Here is a 24,878-nt window from a genome sequence, read left to right as displayed (position 1 = left end):
CAAAGCCGACACGTGCCTTGCAGACAGAATCAGTTTAGGTTGGAACTGCTCTTTGCTGCCAAAAATGCAGACCACCAGATTTTTTGGATATTTATTTGCACAAAAGCTTATTTGATGTCATATCTCAAACCATTCATATCTCTCACTTTTAATTCCTGGGTGTTAAGGGACTCAACAAGCCTTTATCCCTGTCTGTCATTGGAGCTCCCCTTCCATCAATTGGTGATGTTTTGTTACTGAATGGAAAAGAGCTGTGACTCTCTAGCCAAGATAGTGGCAAAATCAGTTACGGAAACAAGGTACCAGTGCCCCATGTGAGAATCGAACTCACGACCTTCAGATTACGAGACTGACGCGCTACCTGCTGCGCTAACGAGGCAAGATGCATGTAATAATCTGCGGAAGTTGCTTGTGCAAAGCAGTACACCTCTTTTTTTTCATATTGTAAGTGAGCTGGCAGTAAATCTTCTCCCGTATGGTCTAGCGCTTAGGATTCCTGGTTTTCACCCAGGTGGCCTGGGTTCGACTCCCGGTATGGAAACACATCCTTTTCTACACCGTTGCCAACATTCAAAGACTGACGTGTGTTTTTAAAACAAACGTATTTCAGGTAGGATTTGTTTTTTTCAGGCAAAAATGCTGAACGCCCGCGTTTTGGCACTTCATTCTGACCCTTCACGCAAGATTCAATTTGGATTCGTAGCTCAACTCATTCTCAACCACCCCTTTTTACACCAAAGTGTCAAGAGACTCAACAACTCATGGGTCCTGTAAGTTATTTGGATTCCCATTTCCTTTCTAATGGAAAACGTAGAATTGAATGGAAAAGTTCTAAGTTGGTGACAAAATCTCTCGAGAAAAGGAGGGAACAGTGCCCCGTGTGAGGCTCAAACTCACAACCTTCAGATTACGAGACTGACGCACTACCTACTGCGCTAACGAAGCAAGTTGCACCTGCAGATCTGCAGAAGTTTATTGTGCATAGCAGAAAACTTATTTTTTTCATAATGTCACTGAGACGTTAGCGCATCTTTTCCCATATGGTCTAGCGGTTAGGATTCCTGGTTCTCACCCGGGTGGCCCGGGTTCGACTCCCGGTATGGGAATGCACCTTTATCTTAGCTACTGCCACCATTCAAAGACTGACGCGTGTTTTTCAATCAAAAATGTTTCTGGTAGATTTTCACTTTGCAACAAAAATACTTAACATTGGCGATGCATTATGACTTTTGCAAAAGATTTCCTTTTGTTTCATAGCTTAAGCCTTTTTCAACTACACAGTTTTACACAAAAGTGTCAAGGGACTCAACAAGCCATGTGTCCTGTCAGTCATTAGGGCTCCCATGTTCTTTCTAATCGGAAACAGTGTAGAACTGAATTGGAAAGTTCAGAGTTAGTGACAAAATCTCTTGAGAAAAGGAGGATGGCACTTGTGAGCAAAAAACTCATGATCTTCAAATTATTCAACTGACGTGCCAAAAACCTTGACCATGTAGCGTGTTTTAGCTCTTGTAATGTTTATGTTTTGTATTCAAAGCAAAACACTCTTTTTTTTTTTTTTTTTTTTTTTACACCTGTCTTGCTGTTTACTGTACTGCTTACACCATGTGGAGAAAGACTTAGTTAGTATTCCTGGTTGACTGGTTCAATTCCTGCTATGGGAGAGACTTTTTTTTGGGACTAGTGTCCACATTCCAAAGCCGACACGTGCCTTGCAGACAGAATCAGTTTAGGTTGGAACTGCTCTTTGCTGCCAAAAATGCAGACCACCAGATTTTTTGGATATTTATTTGCACAAAAGCTTATTTGATGTCATATCTCAAACCATTCATATCTCTCACTTTTAATTCCTGGGTGTTAAGGGACTCAACAAGCCTTTATCCCTGTCTGTCATTGGAGCTCCCCTTCCATCAATTGGTGATGTTTTGTTACTGAATGGAAAAGAGCTGTGACTCTCTAGCCAAGATAGTGGCAAAATCAGTTACGGAAACAAGGTACCAGTGCCCCATGTGAGAATCGAACTCACGACCTTCAGATTACGAGACTGACGCGCTACCTGCTGCGCTAACGAGGCAAGATGCATGTAATAATCTGCGGAAGTTGCTTGTGCAAAGCAGTACACCTCTTTTTTTTCATATTGTAAGTGAGCTGGCAGTAAATCTTCTCCCGTATGGTCTAGCGCTTAGGATTCCTGGTTTTCACCCAGGTGGCCTGGGTTCGACTCCCGGTATGGAAACACATCCTTTTCTACACCGTTGCCAACATTCAAAGACTGACGTGTGTTTTTAAAACAAACGTATTTCAGGTAGGATTTGTTTTTTTCAGGCAAAAATGCTGAACGCCCGCGTTTTGGCACTTCATTCTGACCCTTCACGCAAGATTCAATTTGGATTCGTAGCTCAACTCATTCTCAACCACCCCTTTTTACACCAAAGTGTCAAGAGACTCAACAACTCATGGGTCCTGTAAGTTATTTGGATTCCCATTTCCTTTCTAATGGAAAACGTAGAATTGAATGGAAAAGTTCTAAGTTGGTGACAAAATCTCTCGAGAAAAGGAGGGAACAGTGCCCCGTGTGAGGCTCAAACTCACAACCTTCAGATTACGAGACTGACGCACTACCTACTGCGCTAACGAAGCAAGTTGCACCTGCAGATCTGCAGAAGTTTATTGTGCATAGCAGAAAACTTATTTTTTTCATAATGTCACTGAGACGTTAGCGCATCTTTTCCCATATGGTCTAGCGGTTAGGATTCCTGGTTCTCACCCGGGTGGCCCGGGTTCGACTCCCGGTATGGGAATGCACCTTTATCTTAGCTACTGCCACCATTCAAAGACTGACGCGTGTTTTTCAATCAAAAATGTTTCTGGTAGATTTTCACTTTGCAACAAAAATACTTAACATTGGCGATGCATTATGACTTTTGCAAAAGATTTCCTTTTGTTTCATAGCTTAAGCCTTTTTCAACTACACAGTTTTACACAAAAGTGTCAAGGGACTCAACAAGCCATGTGTCCTGTCAGTCATTAGGGCTCCCATGTTCTTTCTAATCGGAAACAGTGTAGAACTGAATTGGAAAGTTCAGAGTTAGTGACAAAATCTCTTGAGAAAAGGAGGATGGCACTTGTGAGCAAAAAACTCATGATCTTCAAATTATTCAACTGACGTGCCAAAAACCTTGACCATGTAGCGTGTTTTAGCTCTTGTAATGTTTATGTTTTGTATTCAAAGCAAAACACTCTTTTTTTTTTTTTTTTTTTTTTTTACACCTGTCTTGCTGTTTACTGTACTGCTTACACCATGTGGAGAAAGACTTAGTTAGTATTCCTGGTTGACTGGTTCAATTCCTGCTATGGGAGAGACTTTTTTTTGGGACTAGTGTCCACATTCCAAAGCCGACACGTGCCTTGCAGACAGAATCAGTTTAGGTTGGAACTGCTCTTTGCTGCCAAAAATGCAGACCACCAGATTTTTTGGATATTTATTTGCACAAAAGCTTATTTGATGTCATATCTCAAACCATTCATATCTCTCACTTTTAATTCCTGGGTGTTAAGGGACTCAACAAGCCTTTATCCCTGTCTGTCATTGGAGCTCCCCTTCCATCAATTGGTGATGTTTTGTTACTGAATGGAAAAGAGCTGTGACTCTCTAGCCAAGATAGTGGCAAAATCAGTTACGGAAACAAGGTACCAGTGCCCCATGTGAGAATCGAACTCACGACCTTCAGATTACGAGACTGACGCGCTACCTGCTGCGCTAACGAGGCAAGATGCATGTAATAATCTGCGGAAGTTGCTTGTGCAAAGCAGTACACCTCTTTTTTTTCATATTGTAAGTGAGCTGGCAGTAAATCTTCTCCCGTATGGTCTAGCGCTTAGGATTCCTGGTTTTCACCCAGGTGGCCTGGGTTCGACTCCCGGTATGGAAACACATCCTTTTCTACACCGTTGCCAACATTCAAAGACTGACGTGTGTTTTTAAAACAAACGTATTTCAGGTAGGATTTGTTTTTTTCAGGCAAAAATGCTGAACGCCCGCGTTTTGGCACTTCATTCTGACCCTTCACGCAAGATTCAATTTGGATTCGTAGCTCAACTCATTCTCAACCACCCCTTTTTACACCAAAGTGTCAAGAGACTCAACAACTCATGGGTCCTGTAAGTTATTTGGATTCCCATTTCCTTTCTAATGGAAAACGTAGAATTGAATGGAAAAGTTCTAAGTTGGTGACAAAATCTCTCGAGAAAAGGAGGGAACAGTGCCCCGTGTGAGGCTCAAACTCACAACCTTCAGATTACGAGACTGACGCACTACCTACTGCGCTAACGAAGCAAGTTGCACCTGCAGATCTGCAGAAGTTTATTGTGCATAGCAGAAAACTTATTTTTTTCATAATGTCACTGAGACGTTAGCGCATCTTTTCCCATATGGTCTAGCGGTTAGGATTCCTGGTTCTCACCCGGGTGGCCCGGGTTCGACTCCCGGTATGGGAATGCACCTTTATCTTAGCTACTGCCACCATTCAAAGACTGACGCGTGTTTTTCAATCAAAAATGTTTCTGGTAGATTTTCACTTTGCAACAAAAATACTTAACATTGGCGATGCATTATGACTTTTGCAAAAGATTTCCTTTTGTTTCATAGCTTAAGCCTTTTTCAACTACACAGTTTTACACAAAAGTGTCAAGGGACTCAACAAGCCATGTGTCCTGTCAGTCATTAGGGCTCCCATGTTCTTTCTAATCGGAAACAGTGTAGAACTGAATTGGAAAGTTCAGAGTTAGTGACAAAATCTCTTGAGAAAAGGAGGATGGCACTTGTGAGCAAAAAACTCATGATCTTCAAATTATTCAACTGACGTGCCAAAAACCTTAACCATGTAGCGTGTTTTAGCTCTTGTAATGTTTATGTTTTGTATTCAAAGCAAAACACTCTTTTTTTTTTTTTTTTTTTTTTTTACACCTGTCTTGCTGTTTACTGTACTGCTTACACCATGTGGAGAAAGACTTAGTTAGTATTCCTGGTTGACTGGTTCAATTCCTGCTATGGGAGAGACTTTTTTTTGGGACTAGTGTCCACATTCCAAAGCCGACACGTGCCTTGCAGACAGAATCAGTTTAGGTTGGAACTGCTCTTTGCTGCCAAAAATGCAGACCACCAGATTTTTTGGATATTTATTTGCACAAAAGCTTATTTGATGTCATATCTCAAACCATTCATATCTCTCACTTTTAATTCCTGGGTGTTAAGGGACTCAACAAGCCTTTATCCCTGTCTGTCATTGGAGCTCCCCTTCCATCAATTGGTGATGTTTTGTTACTGAATGGAAAAGAGCTGTGACTCTCTAGCCAAGATAGTGGCAAAATCAGTTACGGAAACAAGGTACCAGTGCCCCATGTGAGAATCGAACTCACGACCTTCAGATTACGAGACTGACGCGCTACCTGCTGCGCTAACGAGGCAAGATGCATGTAATAATCTGCGGAAGTTGCTTGTGCAAAGCAGTACACCTCTTTTTTTTCATATTGTAAGTGAGCTGGCAGTAAATCTTCTCCCGTATGGTCTAGCGCTTAGGATTCCTGGTTTTCACCCAGGTGGCCTGGGTTCGACTCCCGGTATGGAAACACATCCTTTTCTACACCGTTGCCAACATTCAAAGACTGACGTGTGTTTTTAAAACAAACGTATTTCAGGTAGGATTTGTTTTTTTCAGGCAAAAATGCTGAACGCCCGCGTTTTGGCACTTCATTCTGACCCTTCACGCAAGATTCAATTTGGATTCGTAGCTCAACTCATTCTCAACCACCCCTTTTTACACCAAAGTGTCAAGAGACTCAACAACTCATGGGTCCTGTAAGTTATTTGGATTCCCATTTCCTTTCTAATGGAAAACGTAGAATTGAATGGAAAAGTTCTAAGTTGGTGACAAAATCTCTCGAGAAAAGGAGGGAACAGTGCCCCGTGTGAGGCTCAAACTCACAACCTTCAGATTACGAGACTGACGCACTACCTACTGCGCTAACGAAGCAAGTTGCACCTGCAGATCTGCAGAAGTTTATTGTGCATAGCAGAAAACTTATTTTTTTCATAATGTCACTGAGACGTTAGCGCATCTTTTCCCATATGGTCTAGCGGTTAGGATTCCTGGTTCTCACCCGGGTGGCCCGGGTTCGACTCCCGGTATGGGAATGCACCTTTATCTTAGCTACTGCCACCATTCAAAGACTGACGCGTGTTTTTCAATCAAAAATGTTTCTGGTAGATTTTCACTTTGCAACAAAAATACTTAACATTGGCGATGCATTATGACTTTTGCAAAAGATTTCCTTTTGTTTCATAGCTTAAGCCTTTTTCAACTACACAGTTTTACACAAAAGTGTCAAGGGACTCAACAAGCCATGTGTCCTGTCAGTCATTAGGGCTCCCATGTTCTTTCTAATCGGAAACAGTGTAGAACTGAATTGGAAAGTTCAGAGTTAGTGACAAAATCTCTTGAGAAAAGGAGGATGGCACTTGTGAGCAAAAAACTCATGATCTTCAAATTATTCAACTGACGTGCCAAAAACCTTGACCATGTAGCGTGTTTTAGCTCTTGTAATGTTTATGTTTTGTATTCAAAGCAAAACACTCTTTTTTTTTTTTTTTTTTTTTTTTACACCTGTCTTGCTGTTTACTGTACTGCTTACACCATGTGGAGAAAGACTTAGTTAGTATTCCTGGTTGACTGGTTCAATTCCTGCTATGGGAGAGACTTTTTTTTGGGACTAGTGTCCACATTCCAAAGCCGACACGTGCCTTGCAGACAGAATCAGTTTAGGTTGGAACTGCTCTTTGCTGCCAAAAATGCAGACCACCAGATTTTTTGGATATTTATTTGCACAAAAGCTTATTTGATGTCATATCTCAAACCATTCATATCTCTCACTTTTAATTCCTGGGTGTTAAGGGACTCAACAAGCCTTTATCCCTGTCTGTCATTGGAGCTCCCCTTCCATCAATTGGTGATGTTTTGTTACTGAATGGAAAAGAGCTGTGACTCTCTAGCCAAGATAGTGGCAAAATCAGTTACGGAAACAAGGTACCAGTGCCCCATGTGAGAATCGAACTCACGACCTTCAGATTACGAGACTGACGCGCTACCTGCTGCGCTAACGAGGCAAGATGCATGTAATAATCTGCGGAAGTTGCTTGTGCAAAGCAGTACACCTCTTTTTTTTCATATTGTAAGTGAGCTGGCAGTAAATCTTCTCCCGTATGGTCTAGCGCTTAGGATTCCTGGTTTTCACCCAGGTGGCCTGGGTTCGACTCCCGGTATGGAAACACATCCTTTTCTACACCGTTGCCAACATTCAAAGACTGACGTGTGTTTTTAAAACAAACGTATTTCAGGTAGGATTTGTTTTTTTCAGGCAAAAATGCTGAACGCCCGCGTTTTGGCACTTCATTCTGACCCTTCACGCAAGATTCAATTTGGATTCGTAGCTCAACTCATTCTCAACCACCCCTTTTTACACCAAAGTGTCAAGAGACTCAACAACTCATGGGTCCTGTAAGTTATTTGGATTCCCATTTCCTTTCTAATGGAAAACGTAGAATTGAATGGAAAAGTTCTAAGTTGGTGACAAAATCTCTCGAGAAAAGGAGGGAACAGTGCCCCGTGTGAGGCTCAAACTCACAACCTTCAGATTACGAGACTGACGCACTACCTACTGCGCTAACGAAGCAAGTTGCACCTGCAGATCTGCAGAAGTTTATTGTGCATAGCAGAAAACTTATTTTTTTCATAATGTCACTGAGACGTTAGCGCATCTTTTCCCATATGGTCTAGCGGTTAGGATTCCTGGTTCTCACCCGGGTGGCCCGGGTTCGACTCCCGGTATGGGAATGCACCTTTATCTTAGCTACTGCCACCATTCAAAGACTGACGCGTGTTTTTCAATCAAAAATGTTTCTGGTAGATTTTCACTTTGCAACAAAAATACTTAACATTGGCGATGCATTATGACTTTTGCAAAAGATTTCCTTTTGTTTCATAGCTTAAGCCTTTTTCAACTACACAGTTTTACACAAAAGTGTCAAGGGACTCAACAAGCCATGTGTCCTGTCAGTCATTAGGGCTCCCATGTTCTTTCTAATCGGAAACAGTGTAGAACTGAATTGGAAAGTTCAGAGTTAGTGACAAAATCTCTTGAGAAAAGGAGGATGGCACTTGTGAGCAAAAAACTCATGATCTTCAAATTATTCAACTGACGTGCCAAAAACCTTGACCATGTAGCGTGTTTTAGCTCTTGTAATGTTTATGTTTTGTATTCAAAGCAAAACACTCTTTTTTTTTTTTTTTTTTTTTTTTTTACACCTGTCTTGCTGTTTACTGTACTGCTTACACCATGTGGAGAAAGACTTAGTTAGTATTCCTGGTTGACTGGTTCAATTCCTGCTATGGGAGAGACTTTTTTTTGGGACTAGTGTCCACATTCCAAAGCCGACACGTGCCTTGCAGACAGAATCAGTTTAGGTTGGAACTGCTCTTTGCTGCCAAAAATGCAGACCACCAGATTTTTTGGATATTTATTTGCAAAAAAGCTTATTTGATGTCATATCTCAAACCATTCATATCTCTCACTTTTAATTCCTGGGTGTTAAGGGACTCAACAAGCCTTTATCCCTGTCTGTCATTGGAGCTCCCCTTCCATCAATTGGTGATGTTTTGTTACTGAATGGAAAAGAGCTGTGACTCTCTAGCCAAGATAGTGGCAAAATCAGTTACGGAAACAAGGTACCAGTGCCCCATGTGAGAATCGAACTCACGACCTTCAGATTACGAGACTGACGCGCTACCTGCTGCGCTAACGAGGCAAGATGCATGTAATAATCTGCGGAAGTTGCTTGTGCAAAGCAGTACACCTCTTTTTTTTCATATTGTAAGTGAGCTGGCAGTAAATCTTCTCCCGTATGGTCTAGCGCTTAGGATTCCTGGTTTTCACCCAGGTGGCCTGGGTTCGACTCCCGGTATGGAAACACATCCTTTTCTACACCGTTGCCAACATTCAAAGACTGACGTGTGTTTTTAAAACAAACGTATTTCAGGTAGGATTTGTTTTTTTCAGGCAAAAATGCTGAACGCCCGCGTTTTGGCACTTCATTCTGACCCTTCACGCAAGATTCAATTTGGATTCGTAGCTCAACTCATTCTCAACCACCCCTTTTTACACCAAAGTGTCAAGAGACTCAACAACTCATGGGTCCTGTAAGTTATTTGGATTCCCATTTCCTTTCTAATGGAAAACGTAGAATTGAATGGAAAAGTTCTAAGTTGGTGACAAAATCTCTCGAGAAAAGGAGGGAACAGTGCCCCGTGTGAGGCTCAAACTCACAACCTTCAGATTACGAGACTGACGCACTACCTACTGCGCTAACGAAGCAAGTTGCACCTGCAGATCTGCAGAAGTTTATTGTGCATAGCAGAAAACTTATTTTTTTCATAATGTCACTGAGACGTTAGCGCATCTTTTCCCATATGGTCTAGCGGTTAGGATTCCTGGTTCTCACCCGGGTGGCCCGGGTTCGACTCCCGGTATGGGAATGCACCTTTATCTTAGCTACTGCCACCATTCAAAGACTGACGCGTGTTTTTCAATCAAAAATGTTTCTGGTAGATTTTCACTTTGCAACAAAAATACTTAACATTGGCGATGCATTATGACTTTTGCAAAAGATTTCCTTTTGTTTCATAGCTTAAGCCTTTTTCAACTACACAGTTTTACACAAAAGTGTCAAGGGACTCAACAAGCCATGTGTCCTGTCAGTCATTAGGGCTCCCATGTTCTTTCTAATCGGAAACAGTTTAGAACTGAATTGGAAAGTTCAGAGTTAGTGACAAAATCTCTTGAGAAAAGGAGGATGGCACTTGTGAGCAAAAAACTCATGATCTTCAAATTATTCAACTGACGTGCCAAAAACCTTGACCATGTAGCGTGTTTTAGCTCTTGTAATGTTTATGTTTTGTATTCAAAGCAAAACACTCTTTTTTTTTTTTTTTTTTTTACACCTGTCTTGCTGTTTACTGTACTGCTTACACCATGTGGAGAAAGACTTAGTTAGTATTCCTGGTTGACTGGTTCAATTCCTGCTATGGGAGAGACTTTTTTTTGGGACTAGTGTCCACATTCCAAAGCCGACACGTGCCTTGCAGACAGAATCAGTTTAGGATGGAACTGCTCTTTGCTGCCAAAAATGCAGACCACCAGATTTTTTGGATATTTATTTCCACAAAAGCTTATTTGATGTCATATCTCAAACCATTCATATCTCTCACTTTTAATTCCTGGGTGTTAAGGGACTCAACAAGCCTTTATCCCTGTCTGTCATTGGAGCTCCCCTTCCATCAATTGGTGATGTTTTGTTACTGAATGGAAAAGAGCTGTGACTCTCTAGCCAAGATAGTGGCAAAATCAGTTACGGAAACAAGGTACCAGTGCCCCATGTGAGAATCGAACTCACGACCTTCAGATTACGAGACTGACGCGCTACCTGCTGCGCTAACGAGGCAAGATGCATGTAATAATCTGCGGAAGTTGCTTGTGCAAAGCAGTACACCTCTTTTTTTTCATATTGTAAGTGAGCTGGCAGTAAATCTTCTCCCGTATGGTCTAGCGCTTAGGATTCCTGGTTTTCACCCAGGTGGCCTGGGTTCGACTCCCGGTATGGAAACACATCCTTTTCTACACCGTTGCCAACATTCAAAGACTGACGTGTGTTTTTAAAACAAACGTATTTCAGGTAGGATTTGTTTTTTTCAGGCAAAAATGCTGAACGCCCGCGTTTTGGCACTTCATTCTGACCCTTCACGCAAGATTCAATTTGGATTCGTAGCTCAACTCATTCTCAACCACCCCTTTTTACACCAAAGTGTCAAGAGACTCAACAACTCATGGGTCCTGTAAGTTATTTGGATTCCCATTTCCTTTCTAATGGAAAACGTAGAATTGAATGGAAAAGTTCTAAGTTGGTGACAAAATCTCTCGAGAAAAGGAGGGAACAGTGCCCCGTGTGAGGCTCAAACTCACAACCTTCAGATTACGAGACTGACGCACTACCTACTGCGCTAACGAAGCAAGTTGCACCTGCAGATCTGCAGAAGTTTATTGTGCATAGCAGAAAACTTATTTTTTTCATAATGTCACTGAGACGTTAGCGCATCTTTTCCCATATGGTCTAGCGGTTAGGATTCCTGGTTCTCACCCAGGTGGCCCGGGTTCGACTCCCGGTATGGGAATGCACCTTTATCTTAGCTACTGCCACCATTCAAAGACTGACGCGTGTTTTTCAATCAAAAATGTTTCTGGTAGATTTTCACTTTGCAACAAAAATACTTAACATTGGCGATGCATTATGACTTTTGCAAAAGATTTCCTTTTGTTTCATAGCTTAAGCCTTTTTCAACTACACAGTTTTACACAAAAGTGTCAAGGGACTCAACAAGCCATGTGTCCTGTCAGTCATTAGGGCTCCCATGTTCTTTCTAATCGGAAACAGTGTAGAACTGAATTGGAAAGTTCAGAGTTAGTGACAAAATCTCTTGAGAAAAGGAGGATGGCACTTGTGAGCAAAAAACTCATGATCTTCAAATTATTCAACTGACGTGCCAAAAACCTTGACCATGTAGCGTGTTTTAGCTCTTGTAATGTTTATGTTTTGTATTCAAAGCAAAACACTCTTTTTTTTTTTTTTTTTTTTTTACACCTGTCTTGCTGTTTACTGTACTGCTTACACCATGTGGAGAAAGACTTAGTTAGTATTCCTGGTTGACTGGTTCAATTCCTGCTATGGGAGAGACTTTTTTTTGGGACTAGTGTCCACATTCCAAAGCCGACACGTGCCTTGCAGACAGAATCAGTTTAGGTTGGAACTGCTCTTTGCTGCCAAAAATGCAGACCACCAGATTTTTTGGATATTTATTTGCACAAAAGCTTATTTGATGTCATATCTCAAACCATTCATATCTCTCACTTTTAATTCCTGGGTGTTAAGGGACTCAACAAGCCTTTATCCCTGTCTGTCATTGGAGCTCCCCTTCCATCAATTGGTGATGTTTTGTTACTGAATGGAAAAGAGCTGTGACTCTCTAGCCAAGATAGTGGCAAAATCAGTTACGGAAACAAGGTACCAGTGCCCCATGTGAGAATCGAACTCACGACCTTCAGATTACGAGACTGACGCGCTACCTGCTGCGCTAACGAGGCAAGATGCATGTAATAATCTGCGGAAGTTGCTTGTGCAAAGCAGTACACCTCTTTTTTTTCATATTGTAAGTGAGCTGGCAGTAAATCTTCTCCCGTATGGTCTAGCGCTTAGGATTCCTGGTTTTCACCCAGGTGGCCTGGGTTCGACTCCCGGTATGGAAACACATCCTTTTCTACACCGTTGCCAACATTCAAAGACTGACGTGTGTTTTTAAAACAAACGTATTTCAGGTAGGATTTGTTTTTTTCAGGCAAAAATGCTGAACGCCCGCGTTTTGGCACTTCATTCTGACCCTTCACGCAAGATTCAATTTGGATTCGTAGCTCAACTCATTCTCAACCACCCCTTTTTACACCAAAGTGTCAAGAGACTCAACAACTCATGGGTCCTGTAAGTTATTTGGATTCCCATTTCCTTTCTAATGGAAAACGTAGAATTGAATGGAAAAGTTCTAAGTTGGTGACAAAATCTCTCGAGAAAAGGAGGGAACAGTGCCCCGTGTGAGGCTCAAACTCACAACCTTCAGATTACGAGACTGACGCACTACCTACTGCGCTAACGAAGCAAGTTGCACCTGCAGATCTGCAGAAGTTTATTGTGCATAGCAGAAAACTTATTTTTTTCATAATGTCACTGAGACGTTAGCGCATCTTTTCCCATATGGTCTAGCGGTTAGGATTCCTGGTTCTCACCCGGGTGGCCCGGGTTCGACTCCCGGTATGGGAATGCACCTTTATCTTAGCTACTGCCACCATTCAAAGACTGACGCGTGTTTTTCAATCAAAAATGTTTCTGGTAGATTTTCACTTTGCAACAAAAATACTTAACATTGGCGATGCATTATGACTTTTGCAAAAGATTTCCTTTTGTTTCATAGCTTAAGCCTTTTTCAACTACACAGTTTTACACAAAAGTGTCAAGGGACTCAACAAGCCATGTGTCCTGTCAGTCATTAGGGCTCCCATGTTCTTTCTAATCGGAAACAGTTTAGAACTGAATTGGAAAGTTCAGAGTTAGTGACAAAATCTCTTGAGAAAAGGAGGATGGCACTTGTGAGCAAAAAACTCATGATCTTCAAATTATTCAACTGACGTGCCAAAAACCTTGACCATGTAGCGTGTTTTAGCTCTTGTAATGTTTATGTTTTGTATTCAAAGCAAAACACTCTTTTTTTTTTTTTTTTTTTTACACCTGTCTTGCTGTTTACTGTACTGCTTACACCATGTGGAGAAAGACTTAGTTAGTATTCCTGGTTGACTGGTTCAATTCCTGCTATGGGAGAGACTTTTTTTTGGGACTAGTGTCCACATTCCAAAGCCGACACGTGCCTTGCAGACAGAATCAGTTTAGGATGGAACTGCTCTTTGCTGCCAAAAATGCAGACCACCAGATTTTTTGGATATTTATTTCCACAAAAGCTTATTTGATGTCATATCTCAAACCATTCATATCTCTCACTTTTAATTCCTGGGTGTTAAGGGACTCAACAAGCCTTTATCCCTGTCTGTCATTGGAGCTCCCCTTCCATCAATTGGTGATGTTTTGTTACTGAATGGAAAAGAGCTGTGACTCTCTAGCCAAGATAGTGGCAAAATCAGTTACGGAAACAAGGTACCAGTGCCCCATGTGAGAATCGAACTCACGACCTTCAGATTACGAGACTGACGCGCTACCTGCTGCGCTAACGAGGCAAGATGCATGTAATAATCTGCGGAAGTTGCTTGTGCAAAGCAGTACACCTCTTTTTTTTCATATTGTAAGTGAGCTGGCAGTAAATCTTCTCCCGTATGGTCTAGCGCTTAGGATTCCTGGTTTTCACCCAGGTGGCCTGGGTTCGACTCCCGGTATGGAAACACATCCTTTTCTACACCGTTGCCAACATTCAAAGACTGACGTGTGTTTTTAAAACAAACGTATTTCAGGTAGGATTTGTTTTTTTCAGGCAAAAATGCTGAACGCCCGCGTTTTGGCACTTCATTCTGACCCTTCACGCAAGATTCAATTTGGATTCGTAGCTCAACTCATTCTCAACCACCCCTTTTTACACCAAAGTGTCAAGAGACTCAACAACTCATGGGTCCTGTAAGTTATTTGGATTCCCATTTCCTTTCTAATGGAAAACGTAGAATTGAATGGAAAAGTTCTAAGTTGGTGACAAAATCTCTCGAGAAAAGGAGGGAACAGTGCCCCGTGTGAGGCTCAAACTCACAACCTTCAGATTACGAGACTGACGCACTACCTACTGCGCTAACGAAGCAAGTTGCACCTGCAGATCTGCAGAAGTTTATTGTGCATAGCAGAAAACTTATTTTTTTCATAATGTCACTGAGACGTTAGCGCATCTTTTCCCATATGGTCTAGCGGTTAGGATTCCTGGTTCTCACCCAGGTGGCCCGGGTTCGACTCCCGGTATGGGAATGCACCTTTATCTTAGCTACTGCCACCATTCAAAGACTGACGCGTGTTTTTCAATCAAAAATGTTTCTGGTAGATTTTCACTTTGCAACAAAAATACTTAACATTGGCGATGCATTATGACTTTTGCAAAAGATTTCCTTTTGTTTCATAGCTTAAGCCTTTTTCAACTACACAGTTTTACACAAAAGTGTCAAGGGACTCAACAAGCCATGTGTCCTGTCAGTCATTAGGGCTCCCATGTTCTTTCTAATCGGAAACAGTGTAGAACTGAATTGGAAAGTTCAGAGTTAGTGACAAAATCTCTTGAGAAAAGGAGGATGGCACTTGTGAGCAAAAAACTCATGATCTTCAAATTATTCAACTGACGTGCCAAAAACCTTGACCATGTAGCGTGTTTTAGCTCTTGTAATGTTTATGTTTTGTATTCAAAGCAAAACACTCTTTTTTTTTTTTTTTTTTTTTTTACACCTGTCTTGCTGTTTACTGTACTGCTTACACCATGTGGAGAAAGACTTAGTTAGTATTCCTGGTTGACTGGTTCAATTCCTGCTATGGGAGAGACTTTTTTTTGGGACTAGTGTCCACATTCCAAAGCCGACACGTGCCTTGCAGACAGAATCAGTTTAGGTTGGAACTGCTCTTTGCTGCCAAAAATGCAGACCACCAGATTTTTTGGATATTTATTTGCACAAAAGCTTATTTGATGTCATATCTCAAACCATTCATATCTCTCACTTTTAATTCCTGGGTGTTAAGGGACTCAACAAGCCTTTATCCCTGTCTGTCATTGGAGCTCCCCTTCCATCAATTGGTGATGTTTTGTTACTGAATGGAAAAGAGCTGTGACTCTCTAGCCAAGATAGTGGCAAAATCAGTTACGGAAACAAGGTACCAGTGCCCCATGTGAGAATCGAACTCACGACCTTCAGATTACGAGACTGACGCGCTACCTGCTGCGCTAACGAGGCAAGATGCATGTAATAATCTGCGGAAGTTGCTTGTGCAAAGCAGTACACCTCTTTTTTTTCATATTGTAAGTGAGCTGGCAGTAAATCTTCTCCCGTATGGTCTAGCGCTTAGGATTCCTGGTTTTCACCCAGGTGGCCTGGGTTCGACTCCCGGTATGGAAACACATCCTTTTCTACACCGTTGCCAACATTCAAAGACTGACGTGTGTTTTTAAAACAAACGTATTTCAGGTAGGATTTGTTTTTTTCAGGCAAAAATGCTGAACGCCCGCGTTTTGGCACTTCATTCTGACCCTTCACGCAAGATTCAATTTGGATTCGTAGCTCAACTCATTCTCAACCACCCCTTTTTACACCAAAGTGTCAAGAGACTCAACAACTCATGGGTCCTGTAAGTTATTTGGATTCCCATTTCCTTTCTAATGGAAAACGTAGAATTGAATGGAAAAGTTCTAAGTTGGTGACAAAATCTCTCGAGAAAAGGAGGGAACAGTGCCCCGTGTGAGGCTCAAACTCACAACCTTCAGATTACGAGACTGACGCACTACCTACTGCGCTAACGAAGCAAGTTGCACCTGCAGATCTGCAGAAGTTTATTGTGCATAGCAGAAAACTTATTTTTTTCATAATGTCACTGAGACGTTAGCGCATCTTTTCCCATATGGTCTAGCGGTTAGGATTCCTGGTTCTCACCCAGGTGGCCCGGGTTCGACTCCCGGTATGGGAATGCACCTTTATCTTAGCTACTGCCACCATTCAAAGACTGACGCGTGTTTTTCAATCAAAAATGTTTCTGGTAGATTTTCACTTTGCAACAAAAATACTTAACATTGGCGATGCATTATGACTTTTGCAAAAGATTTCCTTTTGTTTCATAGCTTAAGCCTTTTTCAACTACACAGTTTTACACAAAAGTGTCAAGGGACTCAACAAGCCATGTGTCCTGTCAGTCATTAGGGCTCCCATGTTCTTTCTAATCGGAAACAGTTTAGAACTGAATTGGAAAGTTCAGAGTTAGTGACAAAATCTCTTGAGAAAAGGAGGATGGCACTTGTGAGCAAAAAACTCATGATCTTCAAATTATTCAACTGACGTGCCAAAAACCTTGACCATGTAGCGTGTTTTAGCTCTTGTAATGTTTATGTTTTGTATTCAAAGCAAAACACTCTTTTTTTTTTTTTTTTTTTTACACCTGTCTTGCTGTTTACTGTACTGCTTACACCATGTGGAGAAAGACTTAGTTAGTATTCCTGGTTGACTGGTTCAATTCCTGCTATGGGAGAGACTTTTTTTTGGGACTAGTGTCCACATTCCAAAGCCGACACGTGCCTTGCAGACAGAATCAGTTTAGGTTGGAACTGCTCTTTGCTGCCAAAAATGCAGACCACCAGATTTTTTGGATATTTATTTGCACAAAAGCTTATTTGATGTCATATCTCAAACCATTCATATCTCTCACTTTTAATTCCTGGGTGTTAAGGGACTCAACAAGCCTTTATCCCTGTCTGTCATTGGAGCTCCCCTTCCATCAATTGGTGATGTTTTGTTACTGAATGGAAAAGAGCTGTGACTCTCTAGCCAAGATAGTGGCAAAATCAGTTACGGAAACAAGGTACCAGTGCCCCATGTGAGAATCGAACTCACGACCTTCAGATTACGAGACTGACGCGCTACCTGCTGCGCTAACGAGGCAAGATGCATGTAATAATCTGCGGAAGTTGCTTGTGCAAAGCAGTACACCTCTTTTTTTTCATATTGTAAGTGAGCTGGCAGTAAATCTTCTCCCGTATGGTCTAGCGCTTAGGATTCCTGGTTTTCACCCAGGTGGCCTGGGTTCGACTCCCGGTATGGAAACACATCCTTTTCTACACCGTTGCCAACATTCAAAGACTGACGTGTGTTTTTAAAACAAACGTATTTCAGGTAGGATTTGTTTTTTTCAGGCAAAAATGCTGAACGCCCGCGTTTTGGCACTTCATTCTGACCCTTCACGCAAGATTCAATTTGGATTCGTAGCTCAACTCATTCTCAACCACCCCTTTTTACACCAAAGTGTCAAGAGACTCAACAACTCATGGGTCCTGTAAGTTATTTGGATTCCCATTTCCTTTCTAATGGAAAACGTAGAATTGAATGGAAAAGTTCTAAGTTGGTGACAAAATCTCTCGAGAAAAGGAGGGAACAGTGCCCCGTGTGAGGCTCAAACTCACAACCTTCAGATTACGAGACTGACGCACTACCTACTGCGCTAACGAAGCAAGTTGCACCTGCAGATCTGCAGAAGTTTATTGTGCATAGCAGAAAACTTATTTTTTTCATAATGTCACTGAGACGTTAGCGCATCTTTTCCCATATGGTCTAGCGGTTAGGATTCCTGGTTCTCACCCGGGTGGCCCGGGTTCGACTCCCGGTATGGGAATGCACCTTTATCTTAGCTACTGCCACCATTCAAAGACTGACGCGTGTTTTTCAATCAAAAATGTTTCTGGTAGATTTTCACTTTGCAACAAAAATACTTAACATTGGCGATGCATTATGACTTTTGCAAAAGATTTCCTTTTGTTTCATAGCTTAAGCCTTTTTCAACTACACAGTTTTACACAAAAGTGTCAAGGGACTCAACAAGCCATGTGTCCTGTCAGTCATTAGGGCTCCCATGTTCTTTCTAATCGGAAACAGTTTAGAACTGAATTGGAAAGTTCAGAGTTAGTGACAAAATCTCTTGAGAAAAGGAGGATGGCACTTGTGAGCAAAAAACTCATGATCTTCAAATTATTCAACTGACGTGCCAAAAACCTTGACCATGTAGCGTGTTTTAGCTCTTGTAATGTTTATGTTTTGTATTCAAAGCAAAACACTCTTTTTTTTTTTTTTTTTTTTACACCTGTCTTGCTGTTTACTGTACTGCTTACACCATGTGGAGAAAGACTTAGTTAGTATTCCTGGTTGACTGGTTCAATTCCTGCTATGGGAGAGACTTTTTTTTGGGACTAGTGTCCACATTCCAAAGCCGACACGTGCCTTGCAGACAGAATCAGTTTAGGATGGAACTGCTCTTTGCTGCCAAAAATGCAGACCACCAGATTTTTTGGATATTTATTTCCACAAAAGCTTATTTGATGTCATATCTCAAACCATTCATATCTCTCACTTTTAATTCCTGGGTGTTAAGGGACTCAACAAGCCTTTATCCCTGTCTGTCATTGGAGCTCCCCTTCCATCAATTGGTGATGTTTTGTTACTGAATGGAAAAGAGCTGTGACTCTCTAGCCAAGATAGTGGCAAAATCAGTTACGGAAACAAGGTACCAGTGCCCCATGTGAGAATCGAACTCACGACCTTCAGATTACGAGACTGACGCGCTACCTGCTGCGCTAACGAGGCAAGATGCATGTAATAATCTGCGGAAGTTGCTTGTGCAAAGCAGTACACCTCTTTTTTTTCATATTGTAAGTGAGCTGGCAGTAAATCTTCTCCCGTATGGTCTAGCGCTTAGGATTCCTGGTTTTCACCCAGGTGGCCTGGGTTCGACTCCCGGTATGGAAACACATCCTTTTCTACACCGTTGCCAACATTCAAAGACTGACGTGTGTTTTTAAAACAAACGTATTTCAGGTAGGATTTGTTTTTTTCAGGCAAAAATGCTGAACGCCCGCGTTTTGGCACTTCATTCTGACCCTTCACGCAAGATTCAATTTGGATTCGTAGCTCAACTCATTCTCAACCACCCCTTTTTACACCAAAGTGTCAAGAGACTCAACAACTCATGGGTCCTGTAAGTTATTTGGATTCCCATTTCCTTTCTAATGGAAAACGTAGAATTGAATGGAAAAGTTCTAAGTTGGTGACAAAATCTCTCGAGAAAAGGAGGGAACAGTGCCCCGTGTGAGGCTCAAACTCACAACCTTCAGATTACGAGACTGACGCACTACCTACTGCGCTAACGAAGCAAGTTGCACCTGCAGATCTGCAGAAGTTTATTGTGCATAGCAGAAAACTTATTTTTTTCATAATGTCACTGAGACGTTAGCGCATCTTTTCCCATATGGTCTAGCGGTTAGGATTCCTGGTTCTCACCCGGGTGGCCCGGGTTCGACTCCCGGTATGGGAATGCACCTTTATCTTAGCTACTGCCACCATTCAAAGACTGACGCGTGTTTTTCAATCAAAAATGTTTCTGGTAGATTTTCACTTTGCAACAAAAATACTTAACATTGGCGATGCATTATGACTTTTGCAAAAGATTTCCTTTTGTTTCATAGCTTAAGCCTTTTTCAACTACACAGTTTTACACAAAAGTGTCAAGGGACTCAACAAGCCATGTGTCCTGTCAGTCATTAGGGCTCCCATGTTCTTTCTAATCGGAAACAGTTTAGAACTGAATTGGAAAGTTCAGAGTTAGTGACAAAATCTCTTGAGAAAAGGAGGATGGCACTTGTGAGCAAAAAACTCATGATCTTCAAATTATTCAACTGACGTGCCAAAAACCTTGACCATGTAGCGTGTTTTAGCTCTTGTAATGTTTATGTTTTGTATTCAAAGCAAAACACTCTTTTTTTTTTTTTTTTTTTTACACCTGTCTTGCTGTTTACTGTACTGCTTACACCATGTGGAGAAAGACTTAGTTAGTATTCCTGGTTGACTGGTTCAATTCCTGCTATGGGAGAGACTTTTTTTTGGGACTAGTGTCCACATTCCAAAGCCGACACGTGCCTTGCAGACAGAATCAGTTTAGGATGGAACTGCTCTTTGCTGCCAAAAATGCAGACCACCAGATTTTTTGGATATTTATTTCCACAAAAGCTTATTTGATGTCATATCTCAAACCATTCATATCTCTCACTTTTAATTCCTGGGTGTTAAGGGACTCAACAAGCCTTTATCCCTGTCTGTCATTGGAGCTCCCCTTCCATCAATTGGTGATGTTTTGTTACTGAATGGAAAAGAGCTGTGACTCTCTAGCCAAGATAGTGGCAAAATCAGTTACGGAAACAAGGTACCAGTGCCCCATGTGAGAATCGAACTCACGACCTTCAGATTACGAGACTGACGCGCTACCTGCTGCGCTAACGAGGCAAGATGCATGTAATAATCTGCGGAAGTTGCTTGTGCAAAGCAGTACACCTCTTTTTTTTCATATTGTAAGTGAGCTGGCAGTAAATCTTCTCCCGTATGGTCTAGCGCTTAGGATTCCTGGTTTTCACCCAGGTGGCCTGGGTTCGACTCCCGGTATGGAAACACATCCTTTTCTACACCGTTGCCAACATTCAAAGACTGACGTGTGTTTTTAAAACAAACGTATTTCAGGTAGGATTTGTTTTTTTCAGGCAAAAATGCTGAACGCCCGCGTTTTGGCACTTCATTCTGACCCTTCACGCAAGATTCAATTTGGATTCGTAGCTCAACTCATTCTCAACCACCCCTTTTTACACCAAAGTGTCAAGAGACTCAACAACTCATGGGTCCTGTAAGTTATTTGGATTCCCATTTCCTTTCTAATGGAAAACGTAGAATTGAATGGAAAAGTTCTAAGTTGGTGACAAAATCTCTCGAGAAAAGGAGGGAACAGTGCCCCGTGTGAGGCTCAAACTCACAACCTTCAGATTACGAGACTGACGCACTACCTACTGCGCTAACGAAGCAAGTTGCACCTGCAGATCTGCAGAAGTTTATTGTGCATAGCAGAAAACTTATTTTTTTCATAATGTCACTGAGACGTTAGCGCATCTTTTCCCATATGGTCTAGCGGTTAGGATTCCTGGTTCTCACCCGGGTGGCCCGGGTTCGACTCCCGGTATGGGAATGCACCTTTATCTTAGCTACTGCCACCATTCAAAGACTGACGCGTGTTTTTCAATCAAAAATGTTTCTGGTAGATTTTCACTTTGCAACAAAAATACTTAACATTGGCGATGCATTATGACTTTTGCAAAAGATTTCCTTTTGTTTCATAGCTTAAGCCTTTTTCAACTACACAGTTTTACACAAAAGTGTCAAGGGACTCAACAAGCCATGTGTCCTGTCAGTCATTAGGGCTCCCATGTTCTTTCTAATCGGAAACAGTTTAGAACTGAATTGGAAAGTTCAGAGTTAGTGACAAAATCTCTTGAGAAAAGGAGGATGGCACTTGTGAGCAAAAAACTCATGATCTTCAAATTATTCAACTGACGTGCCAAAAACCTTGACCATGTAGCGTGTTTTAGCTCTTGTAATGTTTATGTTTTGTATTCAAAGCAAAACACTCTTTTTTTTTTTTTTTTTTTTACACCTGTCTTGCTGTTTACTGTACTGCTTACACCATGTGGAGAAAGACTTAGTTAGTATTCCTGGTTGACTGGTTCAATTCCTGCTATGGGAGAGACTTTTTTTTGGGACTAGTGTCCACATTCCAAAGCCGACACGTGCCTTGCAGACAGAATCAGTTTAGGATGGAACTGCTCTTTGCTGCCAAAAATGCAGACCACCAGATTTTTTGGATATTTATTTCCACAAAAGCTTATTTGATGTCATATCTCAAACCATTCATATCTCTCACTTTTAATTCCTGGGTGTTAAGGGACTCAACAAGCCTTTATCCCTGTCTGTCATTGGAGCTCCCCTTCCATCAATTGGTGATGTTTTGTTACTGAATGGAAAAGAGCTGTGACTCTCTAGCCAAGATAGTGGCAAAATCAGTTACGGAAACAAGGTACCAGTGCCCCATGTGAGAATCGAACTCACGACCTTCAGATTACGAGACTGACGCGCTACCTGCTGCGCTAACGAGGCAAGATGCATGTAATAATCTGCGGAAGTTGCTTGTGCAAAGCAGTACACCTCTTTTTTTTCATATTGTAAGTGAGCTGGCAGTAAATCTTCTCCCGTATGGTCTAGCGCTTAGGATTCCTGGTTTTCACCCAGGTGGCCTGGGTTCGACTCCCGGTATGGAAACACATCCTTTTCTACACCGTTGCCAACATTCAAAGACTGACGTGTGTTTTTAAAACAAACGTATTTCAGGTAGGATTTGTTTTTTTCAGGCAAAAATGCTGAACGCCCGCGTTTTGGCACTTCATTCTGACCCTTCACGCAAGATTCAATTTGGATTCGTAGCTCAACTCATTCTCAACCACCCCTTTTTACACCAAAGTGTCAAGAGACTCAACAACTCATGGGTCCTGTAAGTTATTTGGATTCCCATTTCCTTTCTAATGGAAAACGTAGAATTGAATGGAAAAGTTCTAAGTTGGTGACAAAATCTCTCGAGAAAAGGAGGGAACAGTGCCCCGTGTGAGGCTCAAACTCACAACCTTCAGATTACGAGACTGACGCACTACCTACTGCGCTAACGAAGCAAGTTGCACCTGCAGATCTGCAGAAGTTTATTGTGCATAGCAGAAAACTTATTTTTTTCATAATGTCACTGAGACGTTAGCGCATCTTTTCCCATATGGTCTAGCGGTTAGGATTCCTGGTTCTCACCCAGGTGGCCCGGGTTCGACTCCCGGTATGGGAATGCACCTTTATCTTAGCTACTGCCACCATTCAAAGACTGACGCGTGTTTTTCAATCAAAAATGTTTCTGGTAGATTTTCACTTTGCAACAAAAATACTTAACATTGGCGATGCATTATGACTTTTGCAAAAGATTTCCTTTTGTTTCATAGCTTAAGCCTTTTTCAACTACACAGTTTTACACAAAAGTGTCAAGGGACTCAACAAGCCATGTGTCCTGTCAGTCATTAGGGCTCCCATGTTCTTTCTAATCGGAAACAGTGTAGAACTGAATTGGAAAGTTCAGAGTTAGTGACAAAATCTCTTGAGAAAAGGAGGATGGCACTTGTGAGCAAAAAACTCATGATCTTCAAATTATTCAACTGACGTGCCAAAAACCTTGACCATGTAGCGTGTTTTAGCTCTTGTAATGTTTATGTTTTGTATTCAAAGCAAAACACTCTTTTTTTTTTTTTTTTTTTTTTTACACCTGTCTTGCTGTTTACTGTACTGCTTACACCATGTGGAGAAAGACTTAGTTAGTATTCCTGGTTGACTGGTTCAATTCCTGCTATGGGAGAGACTTTTTTTTGGGACTAGTGTCCACATTCCAAAGCCGACACGTGCCTTGCAGACAGAATCAGTTTAGGTTGGAACTGCTCTTTGCTGCCAAAAATGCAGACCACCAGATTTTTTGGATATTTATTTGCACAAAAGCTTATTTGATGTCATATCTCAAACCATTCATATCTCTCACTTTTAATTCCTGGGTGTTAAGGGACTCAACAAGCCTTTATCCCTGTCTGTCATTGGAGCTCCCCTTCCATCAATTGGTGATGTTTTGTTACTGAATGGAAAAGAGCTGTGACTCTCTAGCCAAGATAGTGGCAAAATCAGTTACGGAAACAAGGTACCAGTGCCCCATGTGAGAATCGAACTCACGACCTTCAGATTACGAGACTGACGCGCTACCTGCTGCGCTAACGAGGCAAGATGCATGTAATAATCTGCGGAAGTTGCTTGTGCAAAGCAGTACACCTCTTTTTTTTCATATTGTAAGTGAGCTGGCAGTAAATCTTCTCCCGTATGGTCTAGCGCTTAGGATTCTTGGTTTTCACCCAGGTGGCCTGGGTTCGACTCCCGGTATGGAAACACATCCTTTTCTACACCGTTGCCAACATTCAAAGACTGACGTGTGTTTTTAAAACAAACGTATTTCAGGTAGGATTTGTTTTTTTCAGGCAAAAATGCTGAACGCCCGCGTTTTGGCACTTCATTCTGACCCTTCACGCAAGATTCAATTTGGATTCGTAGCTCAACTCATTCTCAACCACCCCTTTTTACACCAAAGTGTCAAGAGACTCAACAACTCATGGGTCCTGTAAGTTATTTGGATTCCCATTTCCTTTCTAATGGAAAACGTAGAATTGAATGGAAAAGTTCTAAGTTGGTGACAAAATCTCTCGAGAAAAGGAGGGAACAGTGCCCCGTGTGAGGCTCAAACTCACAACCTTCAGATTACGAGACTGACGCACTACCTACTGCGCTAACGAAGCAAGTTGCACCTGCAGATCTGCAGAAGTTTATTGTGCATAGCAGAAAACTTATTTTTTTCATAATGTCACTGAGACGTTAGCGCATCTTTTCCCATATGGTCTAGCGGTTAGGATTCCTGGTTCTCACCCAGGTGGCCCGGGTTCGACTCCCGGTATGGGAATGCACCTTTATCTTAGCTACTGCCACCATTCAAAGACTGACGCGTGTTTTTCAAT

General features: G+C 41.7%; 20 non-coding genes across 20 annotated transcripts; 5 read left to right on the top strand and 15 right to left on the bottom strand.

The window, feature by feature from the left end:
- Positions 1-306: 306 nt before the first annotated feature.
- Positions 307-379, bottom strand: TRNAT-CGU (transfer RNA threonine (anticodon CGU)). The gene has a single exon. It is a non-coding gene; the product is annotated as a tRNA-Thr (tRNA).
- Positions 380-2,001: 1,622 nt separating this feature from the next.
- On the bottom strand, positions 2,002-2,074 carry TRNAT-CGU (transfer RNA threonine (anticodon CGU)). Its single transcript has one exon. It is a non-coding gene; the product is annotated as a tRNA-Thr (tRNA).
- Positions 2,075-3,697: 1,623 nt separating this feature from the next.
- On the bottom strand, positions 3,698-3,770 carry TRNAT-CGU (transfer RNA threonine (anticodon CGU)). Its single transcript has one exon. It is a non-coding gene; the product is annotated as a tRNA-Thr (tRNA).
- Positions 3,771-5,393: 1,623 nt separating this feature from the next.
- TRNAT-CGU (transfer RNA threonine (anticodon CGU)) lies at positions 5,394-5,466 on the bottom strand. The gene has a single exon. It is a non-coding gene; the product is annotated as a tRNA-Thr (tRNA).
- Positions 5,467-7,089: 1,623 nt separating this feature from the next.
- Positions 7,090-7,162, bottom strand: TRNAT-CGU (transfer RNA threonine (anticodon CGU)). Its single transcript has one exon. It is a non-coding gene; the product is annotated as a tRNA-Thr (tRNA).
- Positions 7,163-8,787: 1,625 nt separating this feature from the next.
- On the bottom strand, positions 8,788-8,860 carry TRNAT-CGU (transfer RNA threonine (anticodon CGU)). The gene has a single exon. It is a non-coding gene; the product is annotated as a tRNA-Thr (tRNA).
- A 1,619-nt stretch (positions 8,861-10,479) lies between these two features.
- TRNAT-CGU (transfer RNA threonine (anticodon CGU)) lies at positions 10,480-10,552 on the bottom strand. Its single transcript has one exon. It is a non-coding gene; the product is annotated as a tRNA-Thr (tRNA).
- A 655-nt stretch (positions 10,553-11,207) lies between these two features.
- Positions 11,208-11,279, top strand: TRNAE-CUC (transfer RNA glutamic acid (anticodon CUC)). Its single transcript has one exon. It is a non-coding gene; the product is annotated as a tRNA-Glu (tRNA).
- An 894-nt stretch (positions 11,280-12,173) lies between these two features.
- On the bottom strand, positions 12,174-12,246 carry TRNAT-CGU (transfer RNA threonine (anticodon CGU)). Its single transcript has one exon. It is a non-coding gene; the product is annotated as a tRNA-Thr (tRNA).
- A 1,619-nt stretch (positions 12,247-13,865) lies between these two features.
- Positions 13,866-13,938, bottom strand: TRNAT-CGU (transfer RNA threonine (anticodon CGU)). Its single transcript has one exon. It is a non-coding gene; the product is annotated as a tRNA-Thr (tRNA).
- Positions 13,939-14,593: 655 nt separating this feature from the next.
- On the top strand, positions 14,594-14,665 carry TRNAE-CUC (transfer RNA glutamic acid (anticodon CUC)). The gene has a single exon. It is a non-coding gene; the product is annotated as a tRNA-Glu (tRNA).
- An 895-nt stretch (positions 14,666-15,560) lies between these two features.
- Positions 15,561-15,633, bottom strand: TRNAT-CGU (transfer RNA threonine (anticodon CGU)). The gene has a single exon. It is a non-coding gene; the product is annotated as a tRNA-Thr (tRNA).
- A 655-nt stretch (positions 15,634-16,288) lies between these two features.
- Positions 16,289-16,360, top strand: TRNAE-CUC (transfer RNA glutamic acid (anticodon CUC)). Its single transcript has one exon. It is a non-coding gene; the product is annotated as a tRNA-Glu (tRNA).
- Positions 16,361-17,252: 892 nt separating this feature from the next.
- Positions 17,253-17,325, bottom strand: TRNAT-CGU (transfer RNA threonine (anticodon CGU)). Its single transcript has one exon. It is a non-coding gene; the product is annotated as a tRNA-Thr (tRNA).
- A 1,619-nt stretch (positions 17,326-18,944) lies between these two features.
- On the bottom strand, positions 18,945-19,017 carry TRNAT-CGU (transfer RNA threonine (anticodon CGU)). Its single transcript has one exon. It is a non-coding gene; the product is annotated as a tRNA-Thr (tRNA).
- Positions 19,018-20,636: 1,619 nt separating this feature from the next.
- Positions 20,637-20,709, bottom strand: TRNAT-CGU (transfer RNA threonine (anticodon CGU)). Its single transcript has one exon. It is a non-coding gene; the product is annotated as a tRNA-Thr (tRNA).
- A 1,619-nt stretch (positions 20,710-22,328) lies between these two features.
- Positions 22,329-22,401, bottom strand: TRNAT-CGU (transfer RNA threonine (anticodon CGU)). The gene has a single exon. It is a non-coding gene; the product is annotated as a tRNA-Thr (tRNA).
- A 655-nt stretch (positions 22,402-23,056) lies between these two features.
- TRNAE-CUC (transfer RNA glutamic acid (anticodon CUC)) lies at positions 23,057-23,128 on the top strand. The gene has a single exon. It is a non-coding gene; the product is annotated as a tRNA-Glu (tRNA).
- Positions 23,129-24,023: 895 nt separating this feature from the next.
- TRNAT-CGU (transfer RNA threonine (anticodon CGU)) lies at positions 24,024-24,096 on the bottom strand. The gene has a single exon. It is a non-coding gene; the product is annotated as a tRNA-Thr (tRNA).
- Positions 24,097-24,751: 655 nt separating this feature from the next.
- TRNAE-CUC (transfer RNA glutamic acid (anticodon CUC)) lies at positions 24,752-24,823 on the top strand. Its single transcript has one exon. It is a non-coding gene; the product is annotated as a tRNA-Glu (tRNA).
- Positions 24,824-24,878: the final 55 nt, after the last annotated feature.

The sequence above is a fragment of the Phyllobates terribilis genome, unplaced genomic scaffold, assembly GCF_046119375.1.
Source record: "Phyllobates terribilis strain yellow unplaced genomic scaffold, ASM4611937v1 Scaffold_1042__1_contigs__length_457206, whole genome shotgun sequence".
NCBI lineage: Eukaryota > Metazoa > Chordata > Amphibia > Anura > Dendrobatidae > Phyllobates > Phyllobates terribilis.
The sequence above is the reverse complement of the archived record's forward strand: the minus strand, read 5'-3'. Positions and strand labels throughout refer to the sequence as shown.